Raw genomic sequence first — 20,677 nt, forward strand, 5'->3', positions numbered from 1 at the left:
CTCTCCACTCGGTAGGATTTTTAAACACTTAGGTGAGCACTGGGCTGCAGCTAAGCCTCCGAGTGGGAGGATTGCTCTCCACTCAGTAGGATTTTTTCAAACCTAGGCGAGTGCCTGACTGCAGCTAAATCTCTAAGTGAGAGAACTTAGGCGAGTACTGGACTGTAGCTAAGCCCCCGAGTGGGAGGATTGCTCTCCACTCGGTAGGATTTTTTCAAACTTAGGCGAGTGCCTGACTGCAGCTAAGTCTCTAAGTGAGAGAACCTAGGTGACTACTGGACTGCAGCTAAGCCCCCGAGTGGGAGGATTGCTCTCCACTCGGTAGGATTTTTTCAAACTTAGGCGAGCGCTGGGCTGCATCTAAGCCTCCGAGTGGGAGTCTGGCTCTCCACTCGGTAGGATTTTTCGAACTTAGGCAGCTAAGTCACCCACTGGGGGATTTCGTAGGCAAACAGAAGTGACAGCAATTATTGGAACACTCTTGTCTTTGATAAAAATAAACTGCAGAAATTTTTCTTATTACATCTCGTCCAAGGGAGAACTCAAGTGTAAAAGGGGCGGAGTAGTTCCGCATTCCAAGCTCGTGGCTCGTCAATCTGGCGATCAACATTGTAGAGGTGATACGCTCCATTGTGGAGGACTTTGGTGACAATGAAGGGGCCTTCCCAAGTAGGAGCAAGCTTGTGTGGTTTCTGTTGATCCACTCGGAGGACCAAATCTCCTTCTTAGAAGGCTCGACTCTTCACATTCTGGGCGTGGAATCGGCGCAAGTCTTGCTGATAAATGGTCGATCTGATCATGGCCATCTCCCTCTCTTCTTCTAGGAGGTCGACTGCGTCTTGCCGGGCCTGTTCTGCTTCATCTTTGGTGTAAAGCTCGACTCGGGGCACGTTGTGAAGAAGATCACTTGGCAGAACTGCTTCGGCTCCATAAACCAGAAAGAATGGGGTTCTTCCAGTCGACCGGTTAGGGGTGGTCCTCAAACCCCACAGAACTGACGGAAGCTCGTCGACCCAAGCACCTGCCGCGTGCTTGAGATCACGCATCAGTCGAGGCTTTAGCCCTTTAAGAATCAGACCATTTGCTCTCTCAGCTTGTCCATTCGACTGGGGATGGGCGACCGATGCGTAGTCGACTCGAGTGCCTTGAGAGGCGCAAAAAGCTCTGAACTTGTCCGAATCGAAGTTTGACCCATTGTCAGTGATGATGCTATGCGGGACTCCATATCTGAATGTTAGCCCTCTGACGAAACTGATAGCAGTGCAAGCATCAAGATTCTTGATAGGCTTAGCTTCAATCCATTTGGTAAACTTGTCGACTGCCACAAGCAAATGAGTGAAACCACTTCTACCTGTTCTCAGTGGACCAACCATGTCTAGTCCCCAAACAGCAAAGGGCCAGACGAGTGGAATGGTCTTCAGGGCTGATGCAGGCTTGTGTGACATGTTGGAGTAGAACTGGCACCCTCCACACTTGTCGACTATCTCTTTTGCCATCTCATTTGCTCTAGGCCAGTAAAATCCCGCTCGGTATGCTTTAGACACAATGGTCCGAGAGGACGCATGGTGACCACAGGTCCCCGAGTGGATATCACCAAGGATTATCCGACCTTCTTCTGGTGTTATGCACTTCTGACCGATTCCAGTCGCGCTTTCTCTATACAACTGCCCCTTTATGACTGTGAAGGCCTTGGATCGGCGGACGATCTGTCGAGCCTCTTCCTCGTCCTCTGGGAGCTCTTTTCTTAGGATATACGCGATGTACGGTATCGTCCAGTCGGGAGTGATTGCCAAGACTTCCATGATTAGGTCGACCACAGTAGGAACTTCGACTTCAGTCGGATCTGTGGCACTTTTCGGTTGTGGGGCTTCTTCTGTGAAAGGATCCTCCTGGACTGACGGCGAGCGGATGTGCTCCAAAAACACATTGCTGGGAATGGCTTCTCTCTTGGAGCCTATCTTTGCTAGATCATCAGCTGCTTGATTTTTCAGTCGGGGGATGTGATGAAGCTCTAACCCCTCGAATTTCTTTTCTAGCTTTCTCACTGCATTGCAATAACCAGTCCCACTCCTTCATCACCTGATTAACCACCAAATCTGAGTCGCCATAGACCATGAGGCGACGGACGCCGAGTGAAATGGCCATGCGCAACCCGTACAAAAGTGCTTCATATTCTGCTTCATTATTGGAGGAATCGAAGTGAATCTGGAGAACATATCTGAGCTTATCTCCTTGGGGGGAGACTAGAACTACCCCAGCACCGGAACCATTCAGCATCTTAGATCCATCGAAGAACATGGTCCAGTGCTCCGAGTGAACTTGAGTCGGAAGTTGCTGTTCAATCCACTCGGCGATGAAATCTGCGATTGCTTGGGACTTGATAGCCTTCTTTGCTTCAAACTTGATATCTAAGGGAAGGAGTTCAATCGCCCACTTGGCCACTTGACCAGTTGCATCTCTGTTATGCAGAATCTCTGACAGTGGGGCGTCACTGACGACTGTAATGGAGTGGTCAGAGAAGTAATGTGCAACCTTCTTCGTGGTCATGTAAATCCCATATACAAGCTTCTGATAGTGAGGGTATCTTTGTTTTTAAGGGGTCAAAACCTCAGACAGATAATAGACTGGGCGCTGAACTCTGAAGGCCTTTCCTTCTTCTTCCCGCTCGACCGTAAGTATTGTACTGACAACTTGTCCTGTGGCTGCAATGTAAAGCAGCAGAGGCTCTTTGCTGATTGGGGCAGCAAGCACCGACTGGGTGGAGAGCAGAGCTTTGAGCTCTGCAAATGCTGCGTCAGCTTCTGGAGTCCACTCAAACTTGTCAGACTTCTTCATCAGTCGGTAAAGAGGCAACTCCTTTTCACCGAGACGAGAAATGAATCAACTTAGAGCGGCCAAGCAGCCTGTAAGCTTTTGGATATCGTGCACGCGTACAGGACGATTCATCCGGAGTATGGTGCCAACTTTTTCAGGATTGGCATCGATCCCCCGTTCGGAAACGAGAAAACCAAGTAACTTTCCAACTGGAACTCCGAACATGCACTTTGATGGATTGAGCTTGATATCATACCTCCTGAGGTTGGGAAAGGTTTCAGCAAGGTCAGCACGCAGGTCAGAACAAGACTTGACCATAATATCATCCATGTATGCCTCCACATTCCGACTGATTTGAGTGAGTAGACACTTCTGAATCATTCTCATGAACGTGGCTCCGGCGTTCTTGAGGCCGAACAGCATGGTAACGTAACAGAAGCATCCGAATGGAGTGATGAAAGCTGTTTTGATCTCGTCGGGTCCATACAGACGGATCTGATGGTACCCGGAATAGGCATCTAGAAAAGACAATCTCTCGCACCCCGCAGTCGAGTCAACTATTTGGTCGATGCGAGGGAGGAGAAAATGATCTTTCGGGCAGGCCCGATTGATATGTTTGAAATCAATGCACATGCGAAGTGACTTGTCCTTCTTGGGGACCATGACAACATTGGCGAGCCACTCGGAGTGGTAAATCTCTCGGATGAACTCCGCTGCTAAGAGCCGAGCCACCTCCTCGCCAATAGCTTTCCTGTTCTGGACGGTGGACCGTCGAAGATGTTCTTTCACGGGCTTGAACTTCGGGTTGACTCGTAGACGGTGCTCAGCCAGCCCCCTGGGAACTCCAGGCATGTCAGAAGACTTCCATGCGAAGACGTCCCAGTTCTCACGGAGGAACTGGATGAGCGCTTCCTCCTATTTGGAGTCGAGCATCGTCGAGATGTGAGTCGGAGTAGCGTCGGGGTCGGTCGGGTGAATGTGAGCTGTCTTAGTTTCACCGGACGACTGAAAAGCAGATTCTGAAGCAGGCTTCTTGGCTCATAGCAATTCACTCGGATCAGCAGTCTTCTGGTACTCTTGCAGCTCAACAACTGCCATCTGAGCGTCAGCAATCTTCGATCCTTTCTAAAAACACTCCTCAGCTTTCTTCCTATTGCCGGTAACGGTGATCACACCTCTGGGGCCGGGCACCTTCAACTTGAGATACACATAGCATGGTCGAGCCATGAAGCGCGCATAAGCCGGCCGGCCCAGGATAGCATGGTAAGCACTTTGGAAGTCCACAACCTCAAATGTCAATTTTTCCTTGCGGTAATTCTTTGAATCACCGAAAACTACATCGAGAGCAATCTGGCTGAGTGACTCGACTTTCTTTCCAGGAATGACTCCATGGAAGCTCATGTTGCTGGCACTGAGCCTGGACATCGGAATGCCCATCTCTTTCAATGTTTCAGCATACAATATGTTCAGGCCACTGCCACCATCCATCAGGACTTTGGTCAGTCGGGTGCCTTCGACAATTGGGTCGACCACCAAAGCTTGCCTCCCAGGGGTGGCAATGTGCGTAGGGTGATCGGACTGGTCGAATGTGATGGCAGTCTGAGACCACTTCAGATAACTGGGTGTCGCCGGAGCAACCATATTCACCTCGCGGTTAATGACTTTCAGTCGACTTTTGCTTTCGACATCAGCAAAAATCATTAGGGTGGAATTGATTTGGGGGTATCCATCGTCACTGTCTTCCTTGTCCTCGAGTCTGTCCGACTCTTTTTCCTTATCCTTGGACTGTTTGCCTTGAAACTGCTGGATTAGGAGCCGGCACTGTCGAGTGGTATGCTTTGGGTAAATAAAATTACCCTCTTCATCTTTCTTGGTGTGGATGTGACATGGCAGATCCAAAACATCGTTTCCATCCTGATCCTTGACTTTCTTGGGCTTCCAGGGGCCTTTGGGTTTTCCCTTGAAGTTTCCCTGGGCTACGGCCAGGGCCTCCCCAGGAGCGGCTGGCTCGGCCTTCCGCTTCTGTTTCCGACTGGAGTTTCCTCCGGTTTCTTGGGCGACTGCCTTGTGCTTGCCACTCCGGAGTCGGTCCTCATCTTCACCATTAGCGTACTTGGTGGCAATCTCCATCATCCGATTCAGGGACATCTCTCCGGTTCGACCGAACTTCAGATTCAACTCTCTGTATTTAACGCCTTCCTTGAAGGCACAAACTGCTTGATGGTCTGGCACATTCTCAACCGAGTGATGCAGTGTGATCCACCTCTGGATGTATTCCCTCAGGGTTTCATTCGGCTTTTGCACGCAAGACCGCAGCTCTGTAAGGCCTGCAAGTCGCTTGCATGTTCCTTCAAAGGTTGTGATAAACACTCGGGAGAGATCCTCCCAAGTGTAAATGCTGCTGGGTGCCAACTGATTTAGCCACGCTCTGGCTGAGCCCTCTAGCATGAGAGGCAAATGCTTCATGGCTACCTCATCATTGCCACCGCCAATCTGTACAGCCACTCGGTAATCTTCGAGCCAAGTGTCAGGCTTAGACTCACCGGTGAACTTGCTGACTCCAGTCGCCAACCGAAAGTTGGGAGGAATCACCGCGGCCCTGATGGCTCGACTGAAACACTCTGGCCCTGAAACACGCATCCTGCTGCTGGAGGGCGCATCTTTGTTCTGGCCTTCCCGATGAGCCCTGTTCCTGTCAACCAAGCCTTGAACGAGGACAGATCTCGCATCAAAGCCTGGGTCCCTGGGGTCGACGGGAACCCTCTGCCCGACGCTATGAGGGCGTCTGTCATCTCGATGTCGAGGCGCATATGACCCACTCCTCGGGGGAGGGGTTGGCACTCGACGTCGATCATCACGATCGAATCGGTGATCATACTGCTCATTCCTTCTGTACTGATCATGCCGGTCGCCATGTCCCTCACGCCTCGGGGGCGACCGCGGGCTGTGAGCCGACTGGACTGTATCTGTTGCAACAGATCGACTGTTCCTGTTCCGCGACTAAGAAACGGCGAAATTCTGGTTTCCCGCCGCCCGGAGCAACGCTCTGATCTGCAACAAGCCCCTGCCAGCCTCCGACTGGGAGGGCTGAACTGATTCTGCTATACGGGCCGCAGCGGCCAAATTCAGAACTGGGGTTCGATATACCTGTGTCGGCGGGAAGAGCTGGCGTCGACTAGACTCGGGAGCCCGCTGACGCGCTTGCTCGTCGAGTGCTCGCTGGAGATTCTCCAGTCGAGTGCGCTCGGCCAAATTAGCCAGGCGCGCGTCCTCCAAGGCCCGGGCCTCGGGGGACTCTCCGACGATAGGGGTGCAGAGGGCGTCCGTGTTCCGGTGGCGAAGCTCCTCTCGCTGTGATGACGTGAGAGGTTCGGGGAGATACTCATCGTGGGGATGCGATGGGCCACCCCCACCCGCGCCTCCATCAGCGCGAGGGAAACCGGGAGGACTGTGCGTTCCATCGACCGCCAGGACCTCAGCCGCGGGGTCGCTGCTGTCGCACTCAGATGCGGTCTCCACGGAGCCAGTCGACAGGTCGAACAGGCCGCAGAGGGATTCGTCGGGCTCGATTGCCGCGACTTGCGGGGTGGCCGACTGGCGAGCCACGGCATGCCTCACCCGCCTCTAAAGTCTCGACCGACCGGAGCGCTTGCGCCGGTGGGAGACAGAGCGGGGAGACGATACGGGGGCCGACCGATACTGGGTCGACGGCTGCCGTAGGAGGATGCCACGAACGCATGCGCGGAAATGCGTCGCACCGCGGACAGGGAGCGCGTCGATGTCGAGTGGTGCCTCCTGAAGCCAGGCGGAGTCGTCGGCGATGAATGTGAGTGCCCTGAGGCGGATCTTGCGACCCTCCACCAAAACTCTGAACGAAACCATGATCAAAGGGATCGGAAAAATCGCAACTTCTCCAATCAGGCGCTAAGATTCCGTCCCCAAGGTGGGCGCCAACTATCGTGGTTCTGACTCTGCAGTTATGTAGGGGGGTATGTATGGAGAGGCTAGATCTCAGCTATTGGGAAGTTGTAAACACACCAAGATGTACGAGTTCAGGCCCTTCGCGGAAGAAGTAACAGCCCTACATCTCGGTGCCCGGAGGCGGTCGACTGGATTGCTGGCGTGTGAATAACAGGGGTGCGAACCCTCCATACTAAGGAGGGGGTGGCTTATATAGAGTTCGCCGGCCCCCTCCTGCCCTCAGTAATGCAGGGTTTAAGGTACATTCAAGGTTGGGCGTTACTGGTAACGCCCCTAATAAAGCGCTATAACGACCATAAAGACTACTTAACAGCTGACCGTTTGCCTGCGGAGTGACTATAGGTCTCCTGGCGGTCGAGTGGTTGGCTTCATGGTCGAGTGATAGCTTTCTGCTCGAGTGTCTTGTGTCCGTCGAGTAGGATACCTTCAAGTAGATTGAAAGGTGACTTCTCCTAGGGATGTCCTAGGGTGGGGCTCCTTGGACAGGTCCGTGCCCCTACCCTAGGTACATGTCTTCATCAGCAAGCATGGTGGAAATTTCAGCTTCCGGTATCTTTCTTTTATTAGTAACAATTTCCTTCATATATTTAGCATAAGAATTCATTTTAAGCATATCAGTCAAATGCATACGCAAAAAGATAGGTCTAATCATTTCAGCAAAGCGCTCAAAATCGTCATCATCCTTTTTCATGGATGGTTTAGGAGGAAAAGGCATGGGTTTCTGAACCCATGTTCTCTTTCTTTATCATGCTTCCTAGCAACAAAGTCTCTCTTATCATAACGTTGATTCTTTGATTGTGGGTTATCAAGATCAACAGCAGGTTCAATTTCTACATCATTGTCATTACTAGGTTGAGCATGAACATGAGCATCATCATTAACATTATCACTAGGTTCATCTTCATTACCAGATTGTGTTTCATCATCGGAGATAGAGATATTATTGGGATTCTCAGGTGTGTCAATAACAGGTTCACTAGAAGCATGCAAAGTCCAATCATTTTTATTTCTCTTCCTTTTAGAAGGACTAGGTGCATCAATATTAATTATATAAGAATCTTGCTCAATTTTCTTAGGATGACCCTCAGGATACAAAGGTTCCTGAGTCACTTTACCTCCTCTAGTTGCAACTCTAACAACAAAGTCATTATCTTTACTATTCAATTCATTGAGCAAATCATTCTGAGATTTAAGTAGTTGTTCTACTTGAGTGGTAACCATATAAGCATGTTTACTAATAAGTTTAAGTTCACCTTTAACATTAGCCATATAATCACTCAAGGGTCCAATCATATAAGCATTGTGTTTCAATTGTCTACCAACATAAGCATTAAAATCTTGTTGCTTAACCATAAAATTACCAAATTCATCCAAACATTGGCTAACAAACTTAGCAGGAGGGATTTCAGCTTTATCATATCTATAGAGATAATTTACCTTTACTACCTGTGTTGGGTTATCAAGATCGTTTGTTTCTTCAATAGGTGATGAATTTAGACCATGTATTTCTTCAACAGGCGATAAATTCTTGACATCTTCAGCTTTTATACCTTTTTCTTTCATGGATTTCTTTGCCTCTTGCATATCTTCATGACTGAGAGATAGAATGCCCCTTTTCTTCGGAGTTGGCTTAGGAGTTGGTTCAGGAAGTGTCCAATTATTTTCATTGGTCAACATATTACTCAATAGAATTTCACCTTGATCAACAGTTCTTTCCCTGAAAACACAATCAACACAACTATCCAGGTAATCTTTGGAAACATCGGTTAGTCCATTATAAAAGATATCAAGTATTTCATTCTTCTTGAGAGGATGATCAGGCAAAGCATTAAGTAATTGTTGAAGCCTCCCCCAAGCTTGTGGGAGACTCTCTTCTTCAATTTTCACAAAATTATATATCTCCCTTAAAGCAACTTGTTTCTTATGAGCGGGGAAATATTTAGCAGAGAAGTAGTAAATCATATCCTAGGAACTACGCACACAACCAGGTTCAAGAGAATTAAACCATATCTTAGCATCACCCTTTAATGAGAACGGAAATAATTTAAGGATATAATAGTAGCGAGTTTTCTCATCATTAGTGAACAAGGTAGCTATATCATTTAATTTAGTAAGATCTACCACAACAGTTTCAGATTCATAGCCATAGAAAGGATTAGATTAAACCATAGTAATTAACTCAGGATTAATAGAGAAATCATAATCCTTATTAGTAATAAAGATAGGTGAAGTAGCATAAGCAGGATCATATTGCATTCTAGCATTCAAAGTTTTTTCTTTAAGCTTAGCTAATAGTTTCTTAAGATCACTTCTATCATTTCAGGCAAGAAAGTCTCAAGCAGTTTCTTCATCCATAACATAACCCTCAGGAACAACAAGCAATTCATATCTAGGGGGAGAATCTTCATCATCACTTTCATCAATATTACCAGTTTCAATAATTTCATTTTCCCTAGCCCTAGCAAGTTGTTCATCAAGAAATTCACCTACTGGCAAAGTATTATCAATCATAGAAGTAGTTTCATCATAAGTATCATGCAAAGCAGAAGTGGCATCATCAATAACATGCGACATATCAAAATGAATAGCAGGTGTAGGTGTCACAAGTTTACTCAAAACAGAAGGTGAATCAAGTGCAGAGCTAGATGGCAGTTCTTACCTCCCCTCGTAGTTGAGGAAAAAATCTAGGTTCTTTGATCTTTCAAGTTCTTCATAATGATAAGCAGATATAAATCCCAAGTGACTCGAAGAATAGAGCTATGCTCCCCGACAACGGCATCAGAAAATGTTCTTGATAACCCACATGTATAGGGGATCGCAACAGTTTTCGAGGGTAGAGTATTCAACCCAAATTTATTGATTCGACACAAGGGGAGCCAAAGAATATTCTCAAGTATTAGTAGCTGAGTTGTCAATTCAACCACACATGGAAACTTAATATTTGCAGCAAGGTATTTAGTAGAAAAGTAATATGATAGTAGTGGTAATGGTGGGAAAAGGTAACGGTAGCAAAAGTAATATTTTTTGGTTTTATAGTGATGGTAACAGTAGTAGCGGAAAAGTAAATAAGTGAAGAACAATATATGGAAAGCTCGTAGGCATTGGATCGGTGATGGAGAATTATGCTGGATGCGATTGATCATGTAACAGTCATAACATAGGGTGACACAGAAGTAGCTCCAGTTCATCAATGTAATGTAGGCATGTATTCCACATATAGTCATACGTGCTTATGGAAAAGAACTTGCATGACATCTTTTGTCCTACCCTCCCGTGGCAGCGGGGTCCTAATGGAAACTAAGGGCTATGAAGGCCTCCTTTTAATAGAGTACCGGACCAAAGCATTAACACATAGTGAATACATGAACTCCTCAAACTACGGTCATCACCGGTAAGTATCCCGATTATTGTCACTTCGGGGTTAACGGATCATAACACATAATAGGTGACTATAGACTTGCAAGATAGGATCAAAAACTCTCATATATTGATGAGAACATAATAGGTTCAGATCTGAAATCATGGCACTCGGGCCCTAGTGACAAGCATTAAGCATAGCAAAGTCATAGCAACATAAATCTCAGAACATAGTGGATACTAGGGATCAAACCCTAGAAAAACTAACTCAATTACATGATAAATCTCATACAACCCATCACCATCTAGCAAGCCTACGATGGAATTACTCAGGCATGGCGATGAGAATCATGAAATTGGTGATGGAGCATGGTTGATGATGACGATGGCGATGGATTCCCCTCTCCGGAGCCCCGAACGGACTCCAGATCAGCCCTCCCGAGAGAGTTTAGGGCTTGGCGGCGGCTCCATATCATAAAATGTGATGAATCCTTATCTCTGTTTTTTTCTCCCCGAATGGAATATATGGAGTCAAGGTTGACGTCGGTTGAGCATTAGGGCGCCCACGATGTAGGGGGCGCGTCCAGAGGGTAGGGCGCGCCCCCACCCTCGTGGATAGGTGGTGGGCCCCCTGACATGAATCTTTCTTCCAGTATTTTTATATATTCCAAAATAATTGTCCGTTGATTTTCAGGTCATTCCGAAAACTTTTATTTCTGCACAAAAATAACACCATGGCAATTCTGCTGAAAACAGCGTCAGTATGCATTCAAATCATGCAAGTTAGAGTCCAAAACAAGGGCAAACGTGTTTTGAAAAGTAGATACAACGGAGACGTATCACCATGTTAAGTTCTTTCTCGTTACTTTAACTCTTCAGTACGTACACATTGGTATTTATTACAGTTCATCTTGTAGTTGGTAGTACTACCACTCGTTTCTTCACATTATATACGTACTGTATATGATATGGCCAACATCATATAGACAGCCGTTGGTGAAGGAAATATGCCCTAGAGGCAATAATAAAGTTGTTATTTATATTTCCTTATATCATGATAAATGTTTATTATTCATGCTAGAATTTTATTAACTGGAAACTTAGTACATGTGTGAATACATAGACAAAAGACTGTCCCTAGTATGCCTCTACTTGACTAGCTCGTTAATCAAAGATGGTTAAGTTTCCTAACCATAGACATGTGTTGTCATTTGATGAATCGGATCACATCATTAGAGAATGATGTGATGGACAAGACCCATCCGTTAGCTTAGCATAACTATCGTTTAGTTTTATTGCTATTGCTTTCTTCATGACTTATACATGTTCCTCTAACTATGAGATTATGCAACTGCCGAATATCGGAAGAACACTTTGTGTGCTATCAAACGTCACAATGTAACTGGGTGATTATAAAGATGCTCTACAGATGTCTCCGATGGTGTTTGTTCAGTTGGCACATATTGAGATTAGGATTTGTCACTCCGAGAATCAGAGAGGTATCTCTAGGCCCTCTCGGTAATGCACATCACTATAAGCCTTGCAAGCAATGTGACTAATGAGTTGGTTATGGGATGATGCATTACGGAATGAGTAAAGAGACTTGCTGGTAACAAGATTGAACTAGGTATGATAATACCGACGATCGTATCTCGGGCAAGTAACATACCGATGACAAAGGGAATAACGTATGTTGTTATGCGGTTTGACCGATAAAGATATTTTTAGAATATGTAGGAGCCAATATGAGCATCTAGGTTCCGCTATTGGTTATTGACCAGAGATGTGTCTCGGTCATGTCTACATAGTTCTTGAACCCGTGGGGTCCGCACGCTTAACGTTTGATGACAATTTGTATTATGAGTTATGTGTTTTGGTGACTGAGGGAGTCCTGGATTAGGGGGTGTTCGGATAGCCGAACTATACCTTCAGCCGGACTCCTGGACTATGAAGATACAAGATTGAAGACTCCATCCCACGTCGTAAGGGACTTTCCTTGGCATGGAAGGCAAGCTTGGCGATACGGATATGAAGATCTCCTGCCATTGTAACCGACTCTATGTAACCCTAACCCTATCCGGTGTCTATATAAACTGGAGGGTTTTAGTCCGTAGGACAACATACACATCAACAATCATACCATAGGCTAGCTTCTACGGTTTAGCCTCTCTGATCTCGTGGTAGATCTACTCTTGTACTACACATATCATCAATATTAATCAAGCAGGACGTAGGGTTTTACCTCCATCGAGAGGGCCCGAGCCTGGGTAAAACTTCGTGTCCCTTGCCTCCTGTTACCATCCGGCCTAGACGCACAGTTCGGGACCCCCTACTCGAGATCCGCCGGTTTTGACACCGACATTGGTGCTTTCATTGAGAGTTCCTCTGTGCCGTCACCGTCAGGCCCGATGGCTCCTACGATCATCAATGGCGATGCAGTCCAGGGTGAGACCTTCCTCCCCGGACAGATCTTCGTCTTTGGCGGCTTCGCACTGCGGGCCAACTCACTTGGCCATCTAGAGCAGATCGAAAGCTACGCCCCTGGCCGTTAGGTCAGATTCGGAAGTTTAAACGACACGGCTGACATCCGCGGGGACTTGATCTTCAACGGATTCGAACCACTGCCGAGCGCGCCGCACTATCACGACGAGCATGATCTATCCCTGCCGCCGAACAGTGCCCTGGAGGCCGCACCTGCATCGGCTCCGACCCTTAGTTCGGAGCCAACCGCACCGATCGAGGATGGGCGGTTGGACACCACCTCGGGGGCTGTGATCCCAACGGCGGTTGAGCCGAACACCAGCCCGTACTCTGCAAGACTCGTGACTCCATGGGGCCGGATTCTTCGCCGGACTCCGAACCCTCCGCGCCCCTGCCGATCGAATCCGATTGGGTGCTGATCATGGAGTTCACGGTCGCGGACATTTTTCAGAACTCGCCTTTCGGCGATATCATGAAGTCACTGAAGTCTCTCTCTTTATCAGGAGAGCCCTGGACGGACTACGGTCAGCAAGGTTGGGGTACGGACGATGAAGAAATTCAAAACCCACCCACCACCCACTTTGTAGCCACTGTCGATGACTTAACCGACATGCTCGACTACGACTCCGAAGACATCGATGGTATGGACGCTGATGAAGGAGATGATGAAGAACCAGCGCCTACTAGGCCCTGGAAAGCCACCTCATCATATGACATATACTTGGTGGGCACCCCAAAAGAGGGAGATGGCGAAGGAACAACGGAGGATGAACCCTCCAAGAAACAGCAAAAGTGCCGGCATCAGCGGCGCCACTCAAAATCCCGCCAACACAAAAACGGTGATTCCAACACGGGAGATAATAATACTCCGGAGAGTGCTGAAAGTGCTAGTGATCTACTAGAGGGGGGGTGAATAGGCGATTTTTATGAAAGTCTTCAAAACATGGAAGTTTCGAAAAAAAATGATAGAAATAAACCTATTACCATGCAGCGGAAGGTATACTACACTAGGCAAACCATAGTCAAGTATTCAATGAAGTGAAAGCACAATGACTAATAGTAGCTAGGCAGTAAGGATCAGGTAGGAAGATATTGTAAAGCCAATCAAAACAAGTAATCACTCAGTGAAGCCAAATAGATAAAGCAAATAGGCACTGACTTTACAAGAGCCAACTGTAAATAAAGAGATGAGAAGGATAGAACCAATGTGCGTGATGAAGACAAAGGTTTGGTAGACCAGTTCCAACTGTTGTGACAGTTGTACGTCTGGTTAGGGCGGATAGGTATTTAAACCTGAGGACACTAAGTCCCGGACACTTAGTCCTGAGCACACAGCTCTGAACACTTAGTCCTCTCCGTATTCCCCTTGAGCTAAGGTCACACAGACCTTGCCCAATCAGTCTGGTATGTCTTCAAGGTAAACTTCCAAACCTTCACAGACTTCGTTCACCGGTGATCCACAATGACTCTTGGATGCTCAGAACGCGACGCCTAACCGGCTGGAGGATTCACAATCCTCAAGTGTAATAAGTCTTCAGATCACACAGACAAGAAGACTTAAGTGATGCCTAACACTCTTTGGCTCTGGGTGGTTAGGGCTTTATCCTCTCAAGGAATTCTCTCTCAAAGGCTTCGAGGTGGGTTGCTCTCAAACGACAGAAGCCGTACTTTAACTCTGAGCAGTCAACCGTTTATGGTTGTAGGGGGTGGGCTATTTATAGCCACTAGGCAACCCGACCTGATTTGTCCGAAATGACCCTGGGTCACTAAGGAACTGACACGTGTTCCAACGATCAGATTTCAAACACACATGGCAACTTTACTTGGGCTACAAGCAAAGCTGACCTGTCCAACTCTGAACAAGATTCGCTCTCATAGTCTTCACTCGAAGACATAGGATTTTGGTTAAGCATCACTTCAGTCATTCTGACTGGTTTTCTTGGACCCCACTTAACAGTACGGTGGTTCCTATGACTCAACAAAGAAGAAAAAGAACTACGAAAGATCTAAGTCTTCGCACTCCATAGTCTTCATGCGATGTCTTCTCTTGTCATAGTCTTCAATGTGAATGTCTTCACATACCACCTTTGACTTCAATGTCTTCATACATTTTTAGGGGTCATCTCTAGTAGGAAAACCGAATCAATGAGGGACTTCTACCTGTGTTATCCTGCAATTCTCACAAACACATTAGTCCCTCAACTAGGTTTGTCGTCAATACTCCAAAACCAACTAGGGGTGGCACTAGATGCACTTACAATCTCCCCATTTTTGGTGATTGATGACAAACTAGTTGAAGTTTTCAATGGGGAATATAATATGTGAAATTGTAAAGGATAAGGAATTGTCTTCATAAGTTGCAAGGGCTCCCCCTGAAGATGTGCATATAAGTAATTTGCTTTTGGAATGCAAATGCACATGGCAGGTTGTACTTGTGGAGATCCTCTTCAACTTATGATGACAATTCATCATGCATGAAAGGTATGTGAAGATAATGAACATGCATAATGGTAAATGGATGTCCGCAAAATGATCTAAGTGCGGAATGTATCGTCGCACATGCGGAATTTATCATCGCATCACAAAATAGCAAATAAGTAGCAGACGACCATCGAGTTTAAGTGTTACAACTTAAAGAACCAAATGTATCAAAACGAGAGTTGTAAACACTAGGCAAAACATAAAGTAACTGCCCATATGGACCTGCTTGAAGACTATCAAACTCATAAGCTTCTCCCCCTTTTGTTAGTGAGGACCAAAAAGGTTTGAAGACATAGAGCATCTACTCGTTCCCACGAAGAGTAGGTGAGGCAGCAGGGTCGTCGGTGGTGTTCGGTGGTGCAGAAGAACTTGGGGCAGTGTCGAGGCGTGCAGAAGTAGGGGGTGGTGAAGTGGCATCATCTTTGTCCTCGATCACTCTGGCATTCACAGTTGCCGCAGAGGAAGAAAACTTAGAGTCTTCAAGAGATGGGGTTCGTCGCAGCACAGCCCTTTTGGGAGGTGTGGAGTCAAACTTGAAATGTTCAGAGAAGCCATCCTCTTGAAGATCATCCTCAGGACACATAAGCGTCAGCCCTTTCCACGTACGCCGACAAGTTTCATGGGCTACAAAGGCATTCTTGGTGGCAAGATTGCGAATGCGGTTGACATCCACCAAGAGGCTTTGCATTTGGCGCTTCAGCCAGTCATGATGCCTATCCTGTTTCTGATGAAGAGCAACAGAAGCTCTCGGTCATTGAGAACACGAGATCGTTTCTTGGGTCGTTGGGCAATAGTGCTTTCAGTGGCTTCAGTAAGAGCACGATGAGGTGCACGTGTAGTACCTGTCAGAGGATAAACACGAGTGACTGCTTCAACTCCTTCAATGTTCTAAGTGAAACTTTGATGCTCCGCATTCTGAAGACTGAGAGGTTCCTTGGCAGGCTCAGGATAAATGGCTTCAACGGACATATCCACATCAGGCAGAAAGATCCGATGATTGCAAGCGGATGGCTGATATGAGATAGCTAAGTGGAGTTTAATCAGACGCATTATCCATGGAGCGTAGAACTTCAAGCCAAAAAGATCAGATCCTGATGCAGCAAGTTGGCGGATGAAGAAGTCTTGTGCATTGAAGCATTTGCCATGAAGAATATAGAAGACCAAAGTCTTCATTGCACCTTCCAGCTTTGCATGTGGAGAATGTCCTTTGATGGGCCCGAGAGTTCGCCTTATAATGTGATAGATAGTCCTTGGCAGATACTCAAGGTCTTCAACAAAGAACTCCTTAGGATATGCAGCATCTTGTGGCAAAGGCTTCATCATACTGAGCATCTGACTCATGTTCGGTTCAGGCCTCTGAAAGATGCTTTCCATAGCTTCACTGTGAAGTTGACATCCAGGTTCATAGAGATCTCCAGGAGTGGGCAAACCAGTGAGCTCAATGATATCAAAGGCTTTGGCTTCGTGATGAACATTTCCTATCATCCACTCCAGGACCCAAGTCTTCGGATCTCCGTTGTAACCATGTATGTGAAGTGTGGCATAAAATTGGAGCAGCAACTCTTCATTCCAGTGCTCTTGGTCGGTGATGAAGGGCAACAATCCAACCTCTTTGAAGCAATCCAGAGCTTCTTCCAGACAGGGCAGACCAGCTATTGCTTCGGTGTCAAGACGCATATGTGGGAAGATGCGACCTTGATTGTACAGAATGCAGGAGTAATAGCTTCGCTGCGGATAGCTCCAGAACTAATCAGAAGATATTCGTTCCCTTGAGTAGGGGTTCTTGGAGCTATTGAAGAAGGTGTTGTCTGCTTTGAAGCCGTTGACATTGAAGGATCCAGGTGATGTTGCAGGACCTGGAAACCTGGGCAACCTTGGCATTGGCTTCTGTACTTGAGGCCTATGCTCAATATGATAGTCAAACTGAGGACCAGCAGCAGGCGCAGGAACAGAAGCAGTAGTATCATTGGCTTCGCTGACTTCTGGTTCTTGGGTTGGTGCAGGCTCCACATTTGCTTCAGCCATGACAACGTCAGTGGCTTCATTGGTGTTGGTGGTGGCAGCCTCAAGATTTTCTACCTCCACTTGATGAGCTGGAGGGTCGGGCACAAACACGTTCTCCTCGAGAACAGCTTCTTTAGTAGTTGGGGGAGTAGGAACACGTTCTTCTTCTTGGGTGTCATCGGCTGATGCAGCCGGAATGTCTTCAGCAGTTTTAGCTTCAGACTCGAAGACTTTAGACCTTGGTCCTTTGCGAAGCCTGCATAACGCAGGCGACGCCTTTGGAGATGGAGTTGGCTGGGCCTCAAAGTCATCTTCTTCTTCTTGCCGGGGTGGTGTGACTTGTTGTTGTTGTGGGTGATCAGCCCATGTTGCATCCTGAGCAATTGGCGTCAGAGGATGACCAATGCTGATGAGTTCGCTGTGCGTAAGCACAGGCGATGATACCTGTTGGTGCTCGATCTGAGGTAGAACTACATCATCTTCAACATGGTCATGATGACCAATGTCTTCAGCGGCGGTGGGATCAGCTGCTAGTATGTCTTCAACTTCATGAGCCTCTATGAAAGCAGGCTCATGGACAGTCAGTTGGCGCTCTTGATGTTCAGCGGCAGGGCGAACCATGGAGATAGGTTCAACAATTAAGGGCTCTGTGGGAGCAGCCCGTTCCTTCTTGGTCTTGCGCTTCTTTTTGGAGGGAGCAGCAGCAGAGGCTTCAGGATGTTTCCTCTTTCTGGCTTCAGCCTCAGCTGTCCTTGTCTTCTTCAGGTCTGAAGCGGTAGACCTGGCCTTTGGCTTCGAGCCAGTCATGCTGGTTGGGAAGACAATGGGATGTGCTTCCGGCCTTGGTGCGTTAGGTTCGGCCATAGCGGGCTTCTTCTTCTTCTGGTTTGCAGCCATCCTGGGGTCAATGCCAGGACGCTCAAGAGCCTTGCGCTTCTCAGCCTCATTGTAGGCTTGCACACACTTGTCAGCCAGGCTCTTCATGCCCTCACGAGAACCTTGAGCTTCTTCACGCTTCTTGAGAAAGGCTTCTTTGAGCTCGTGCAGCATGATCTTGAAGTTCTTGACCTCTTGCACATTGAGCTTGGCCATATGCTTCTTGAACTGAGCTTTCTCAAAGTCAATCTTCTGCTTCAGTTCAACAATGCGCTGGGCTATAGCTAACTCTGAAGCAATGGCGCCATGGAAAGCGACACTGAGGCCAATGGGAAGTTGCAGATCTTCAAAGCTAAGGTTGGGCGTGTCAAACCACTCATCGATGAAGTCGTGGATGATTGCCACGTCAAAGAGTGGCAAATTGTTGAAGATTTCTGCTTCTTCTTTGCTCTTGATCAGTTGCTCAAGAGCGTCATCTGCAAGATCTTCATTACTGGATAGATCAATGGTATCGTTGCGTAGAATAGCAGCAGCAGTCATTTCTTGGCTAGTATGTGGCAGAGGCATCTTGGCTCTCGGGGGCTTGGATATGCGTGATAGATCTTCAGACTACACACTGTCTTCAGGAGGTGCAGTAGCCAGTGGCTTCGCCTGTGAGATTTTTGGTGCTGAGGCAGGCTTTGAAGCTTTAGGCAGCTTTGGCTTCTGCGGCTTTGGAGTAGGAGCTGGGGCTTCATCAGTGTCAGCATCATCATCAGAATGATCCACTTTGGCACCTTAAACAGAGATGTGAGTGATGAGGCCATCCAGGTTGTAGAACGGACCGACGACATTGGGTTCGGCATAGCGGGTGCCATCTGCACGGCGAGCAGAGGGACCAGGGTTGAAGTCTAGTCCCAATAACTTCTTGTTCTGCTTCGCCGAATTCTGGGCAAACTGGAAGTTGCGCTTGAACAGATTGTCATCACCACACCAGAGCAGTGATGATGGGTCAGCATCCGCAGGTTGTGGTCCACGGACCATGCAGGGATAGAAGCCTTGTTCAATGGCTTCATCTCTGGACCTGGGTTCAAGATTTTTGTATAGGATGTCTCCCCATGGTCGCTTGATGGCATTCTTTTCAGCATATTCCTTTGTCACAAATCTGTACTTGAACCACTGTTCTGCCCAATATCGTCGAATCCATTGGATTCGTGTCTTGCGCTGATTGTAATCCTCTTCTGGATCTGTCTTGTACAGTTCTGAGAGGTCATCGGGCAGATCTCTTGATGTCTCACCTCAACGCTTTCTGCCACCCTTCCTTGCTGATTTCTCTGCAGCCATGAACTTTAAGATGAATGGCTTCAATACATTCAAAGGCTTCAAGGGCTTTGACTTGCTGGACAAATAGGAACTAGCTTCGGGAGAATTTATGTGATGGTGTAAGAATTCTGCAAATGAATGCAGACTATGAGAACCAAGGGATTCTCCCACGGACATGTACCTGTGACAGCATTAAGGTGCGAGGGAAGGGGAAGAGGTCATATGCATTCTCAGAAGATTTTGAAGATAAATTAGTTTAGAAGACATTGACCTCATCGTGCGAAGACATTCACTCATAGATAAGGAGTTGGTTCCAGATTTGTACGAATCCACAGATCAGTACAAGTGACAATCTAACTACTTTGTGAAGCATAAGTGAACATACTAGGCATAATATGAGATGCAGTATGAAGTGGATCCAACTTGTGTGAACAGAAACTGCTTGTGGTAGAAAGTGACAAATCTATAGGATCAAAGAGGCCGTAAAAAGGAAGTTTTATTTACCACACAAGAAACTGCTAGACGGAGTGGAAGAGGAGGCCGAATAGTTCGATCGTCCGTGCCCTAACTTGGCGACGGAGGACTCCTATGGCGACGGCGGAGAAGACGATGTCCGCGGCCGGCGTGAAGACGGCGTCGGAGAGGTCGCGACAGCTAAGTGCTTCGTCGCCGGCGTTGTTGAGGGCTAGCGGTGGCGCTAGGGTTCGTGCGAGAGTGGAAGAAGGATAATGACTATAGTGAGGCGTGTATTTATAGGGACAGGGACGGCACATCGTTATTACACAGGTGCCCTTGGCGATTCACATCTGAAGAACACGTGGCCATCATGCAACCTATCGGAGGTTGTTCCACGTTCCCATGCACGCCTGGATTGTCGGGTGGTCGTTCACACTTCTCTGGGTTTCAGGTGAAGGAATTAGCATTGAAAACAGACTTAATGTTTATCTCTGTATCTTCTGCTGACAAGGACGCAGAGAAGACATTCGACAGTTTCAATAGAATGCATATGATTTGGAGAGATAGAGTTTGAGATAGAAAGCATAGAGAGGTTAGGGTCCGATCACATTCACTTAGTTCAAAAGATTCAACAAGAAGACATAGCTATAAGTGAATGTTGTAGAGGACAAAACACTATGTATATATATATATGTGAAAAAGACAATCAAATCAATATAGTGAAGATAATCATGAGGACAAGTTGAGAATGAAGACAAACAAAATGTGAAGACATAGAAAATGTAACACCATGGGTAAAACACTTCAAACAGAAGAATTTGGTGGTGGCATTACCCACCGTATAGGAAGTATTAGACCCAGACACGACGCACAATTATCGTGGCGCTCCGAAGTCAAATTCCACATTAATGTATTCACACTTAGA

Source organism: Triticum dicoccoides, chromosome 6A (assembly GCF_002162155.2).
Source record: "Triticum dicoccoides isolate Atlit2015 ecotype Zavitan chromosome 6A, WEW_v2.0, whole genome shotgun sequence".
NCBI lineage: Eukaryota > Viridiplantae > Streptophyta > Magnoliopsida > Poales > Poaceae > Triticum > Triticum dicoccoides.